This window comes from Adiantum capillus-veneris, chromosome 13 (assembly GCF_014529385.1).
Source record: "Adiantum capillus-veneris isolate H3 chromosome 13, ASM1452938v2, whole genome shotgun sequence".
Taxonomy (NCBI): Eukaryota; Viridiplantae; Streptophyta; class Polypodiopsida; order Polypodiales; family Pteridaceae; genus Adiantum; species Adiantum capillus-veneris.
Window position 1 is genome coordinate 79,880,181 of NC_140943.1, and position 4,863 is coordinate 79,885,043.

Here is a 4,863-nt window from a genome sequence, read left to right on the forward strand (position 1 = left end):
CCAGGTGTGCGGATGATGCAAAAAGGTGACAACGATGCACTGCGAGGTCAGTTTTTGGCCTGTTCGGGGTCCGTTTAGGTCATCTAAAAGGCCAAGGGTTCCCAACTAAAAAATCTAAGTGTGGGAACTGAAAAAACAGAGAGAAGACCAGAAAAAAACGTGGAGAAGAGAGGAGGAACAGCCGCAAGTGTGTTTTTGCTGTTTTTGGAGCATTTTTGACCCTAAACTGCTCATCCGAGGTCGGAATTGAGCACTGTGACATTGTAGGGTGGGGTTTTTTGGGCGTTGTGGACGCAATGGCACTGTCCATTTTGACAAATTCCTCACAAATTTTGTGTTGTTTTTCTCTGTAATCTTCTCCGGTGAGTAAAGCCTCTGCTTAACTTTGTGGTTGTATCTGGTGGAGTGTTTATTTTTTGAGAGCTTCTTATTTAGAGCTTTTTCAAAAACTTTAGGTCTTTTAGGCTCGTGTGCTTAACACAATGCATTGGATTTTAAAATATATTTTGGTATTTTCAAGTTGTGGGTAGAATTTTGCAAAATCTTGTAGTTGTACAAAGTCCTTTGACTTTCTTTCATGAGATTTTTCGTTTCATATAATATCAACCTTCACTTTCCCAATCCACATTCAACCTTCCAATTTACAGTTCCTTCCAAGTTTCCATTCCACCTATCAATCTTTAAGCCTAAAGTATCTTTTTCCTTTTCCAAATTGAAGAGATCTCATGACCTTTAAAAAACAAACTGTATAATCCCCCGTGTTTCATATGATAGATTTTCAAGTCAAGAGAGAAACAATCATAAGTTCATTTTGTTGAAAATCTACATAAAATATATGAGCTAAAGTGTTTATCTAGTGGGACATACACATTGAAGTTGATAGCAGGGCATTGAGTGGATATGTCTAAAGAAGCCATGATTTGATAGCAACCTTGATTACAAACAAGCAGTAAATTGTGAGGAACATGTTGAGTCCATGGATGTTAAGCTTCATGAAGAGTTTCTATTTACTAACACCATCATCTCTTCAAACACTCCTTGTGTTTAGAGGAAACATATTCACGAAGTTTAGATTCATCGTCATTAATTTATTTCATTTTTCAGCCATAATATGTAGCATAGGGGGTTTAAAAAAGCAAAATTTTCACCTCTAAAGACACCAACCTCTAGTTTCTAAAGGAAATAAATTCTTTATGTTGATAAGAAAAACGAGAAATAGAGACAAGGGGTAAGAATTGTCTAGATAAATGCAGAGAAAGACAATTGAGTAGATAGATATGCTATAATATTGGAATGTAATTTTCAAGATTTACCATCTAAAATCACTATGGGGTGCATGTGAACTTGAGTCTTCTACACATGTCTCCACCTTGAAAGGCAAGGGAACGAGAAAAAGCCTCATCTAGCTAGTGACTTATGGTGGCCCCATCTCTAAGGGATACTCAATGATAATGAATATGTGAATTCCTATTTTCTCAAGGTGAAAATGAAGAATTAAATCAATTCAAATACTTTCTAGTATTTATTTGACGTTTCTTGTTTGTTGGTGTGTTATGATTCCTTGTTTGAGGGCTAGGAGGGGCAAATCACCACACATACATAGTATAAATTATGTGAGAATTTAGAAGGTAGGACAAATACATATAAAGGATACAAAGTCAAAACTTAAACTTTTTGAGCTAAAGTCCTAAGTCCATGTCTAACACATATACATATCTTTTAACATGTAAAAAATGATGTTAAATCATAGCCTATTGCTCTCGTCCTTTGAATTCCATTCCACCGTGTATGTATTTATTTTTATATTTGTTATATTTTGAGAGTTTCATTAGGAAACCAAAACCATTGGCATTGGATGAAATGTCTTTTCCATTGTTGTGGCCAACAAATTTTTTAAAAATTCCATACTAGCAATTGTAAGTAGAGATACTATATTAAATCCTCAATTTATCTACAATGAGCCTCAAGCACTAGATGTGCCTTAAAGGGACAAAATTTCCAAAAAGGCAATGTACAATACATTAGCAAAAGACCCTATTTTAGTTCTTATCTAATAGCTTCAACCCAAGGTCAACAGTCTGCTTCTCCACAGGGGGACACCACTTGAATAGCCAATGTAACTCAATGCATGTTTACATTCTTCGACTTGCAAAGTTGTCCCTACTCTTGACCATATCAAATATATAAGATCATTTCTATCATGCACGATATCATTGAGCCAAGCTACTACAAAGTTTCTTCAAGGACACAAATGTTTTGGGATTTCTAAATCTACTTGAGATAGAAATATCTGACTATTTGAGTGTACCCATTTGTAGATTTTGGCGACACGACCCTGCAATGAAGGGTAGTCTCTGAGAAGATGGAAGGGATCCACCAAAGCTACTTTGCACCCAGAGTAAGTGTTTTTGTCAATACCTTTGTCAAGAATCTTACTCCTAATAGGGATAAAACCCCACAACAAATACCAAGTGATTATCGTCATTGAGCTTGGCCATTTTACTTCCCAAATGTTGTTTATACCTTTTAGCCACTTCTCTTTGACCAGTTCACCCTCCACAATTTGATAGGGGGAATGAGCCAATCCACCTTATACATTCCACAAAACTTCAAAGACACTATTGATCAATAGCCTTTCATTTATATAAACGCTATATTGCAAGAGCATATTGAGTAAACAAAAAATCGTTGTTAGCTTGTGAGAGATTAATGCGAACGAATCTTATCCTCATAGTAGGGAAAAGCACTAGAAACCTACTTTTCTATTGAGATCAAAGCCTATTTTCTTATCATCCTACATAAGAATTTTCTCTCAATCATGCTTATCATGTGCGAGTAATCTTGTTTGGTTCACTTGGTTTCTCTCTCTCTCTGATAAGACCCAAGAAAAAGTGATGTGTGTTGTTTGTGTTTAATTTGTGTTTGGGCCTGTGTGTCAGAAAGTGTGGCTGATGGACCTTCATATGTATTTTGTCCAGATGTGTTATTGTTGACAAGATGCTTGGTATTCCCAATTCACAAAATTAGCAATGGGTGATCCTGTTGATGATCAAGTTTTCTCTCATGCATCCAATATTTTGTGCAGTCTAGAATTGCTTGCCACGAGCTGCATGTGCATAAGGAACATAAAAGAATTTTTACAATCATTAAAGGAATAAACTAGGGCAAGGCGCATGTAGTCCCAAGGGCAGACATTCTATGTGCCTGTAATTTGCAAGAAAATAGAACAGATATGTTAAAAATATAGTTTAATTTGTAGAAATTGGAGTGCTTTTATTTGATGAAAAATATCCACGCTGATGGACAAGCATGCAGTCCTCGTCCACGCTGTGATGAAAAATACATGCGCAGATGGACTACATGCGCGTTCACCAATGTGGGTATTTTTCATCAAATAAAAGCACCCCAATCTCTATGAATTAAGCTATATTTTTAACATATTCGTTCTATTTTCTTGCAAAATCTAAGTCACAATTTCAATTTTTGCTCCCCTCTGAGGTAACTAATTTCTTGAATTTTCAAACAGCTCAAGGTTAAGCTGAGAGACCTTTTCCCCATCCTACGCCACCTTGTGACACAAGAAATACTAAAAATTAAGGGAAAATTACCAAACACCCCTCTAATTTGTGGAAATTCCTAAAATACCCTTCAAATTTCAAGTATCTATTTTTAATGGATTGTTCATGATTTCCTAATCTTTATTCCTTTTTGACAATGTATATCCGTGTTCTAGTGCTTAGCATGAAATTTGAAGGGTATTTTAAGAATTTCCACAAATTAGAGGGGTATTTTGGTAATTTTCCCAAAATTTAATTTTCATATCTTGAGCTCCCTATCCGTCCGCGCGCGCGCGGACGGATTGCATGCTCATGAACGAGAGAGAGAGAGAGAGAGAGAGAGAGAGAGAGAGAGAGAGAGAGAGAGAGAGAGAGAGAGAGAGAGAGAGAGAGAGAGAGAGAGAGAGAGAGAGAGAGAGAGAGAGAGAGAGAGAGAGAGAGAGAGAGAGAGAGAGAGAGAGAGAGAGAATGATGCAACAGTGCGAGGCAGTCGTGTGTAGTGTAGCTCGGGAGAAGATGGTGGCGTTGAAAAATCGATACCTCATGATGGAGGTGTTTTGGGAGGGAGAGAGCCCTGTTCTCTCGCAATCTTCCATCGCCAACGCCATCAGAGACAGCATTCTCCACAACTTTGGAGAGTTGGGCCTCGCTACTTCTCTTCCATCTCTTCAAGTGAAGTATGTAAATCCAGTGATCAGGTGTAGCCGTGCAGAATATGAGAAGATATGGTGTGCGATTACATTTATCACGAGCATTAACAATTGTCCTCTATTTTTTAACCTACTTGATTTAAGCGGAAATATTAGTTGCTGTAAGCTTGCAGCTTTGGAGTATGACAAGGCTAAAATTGAATTGATGAAGCTTAAAGCTGGGAAGAATCAACTGTCTCCCAAGTTGCTGAATGCCGCCACTAACCTAGAAAAAAATTCGCATCAAAATTTTCTGAAACTTCTAAGGGAAGCTAGGCTCATCCTTGATCCAGTTTTTCCAGCCAAGTGCTCTCTATTGAAGTAGCTTGTTTGAGTCGTGTCGGCAAAGGTATTGCATTGGCTGATAAAGTCGTTTTGGTGGGGTTGTGTGAGCGCATGTGTGCGTTGTTGGGGATTACCTATGAGGAATCTCTTGCATTTCTGAGTGGGTGATTATATGTGTAGAATCATCCTTGGTGGTAGTCTTTCTTGTGTGTGTAGTAAAATCTCATACCTTCATACCTAATGTGAGCTGGAGTCTGCTTTGTCATTGGGATGTAACACTCCTCGTCAGTGTATTGTGGGAAGGTGCCCATTCGTCACATGTTTTTAGGCAT

General features: G+C 37.8%; 1 pseudogene; it reads left to right on the plus strand.

Annotated features, from left to right (window-relative positions):
- The first annotated feature begins 4,073 nt into the window (after positions 1 to 4,073).
- Positions 4,074 to 4,571, plus strand: LOC147444320 (putative ribonuclease P/MRP protein subunit POP5 pseudogene; annotated as a pseudogene).
- Positions 4,572 to 4,863: the final 292 nt, after the last annotated feature.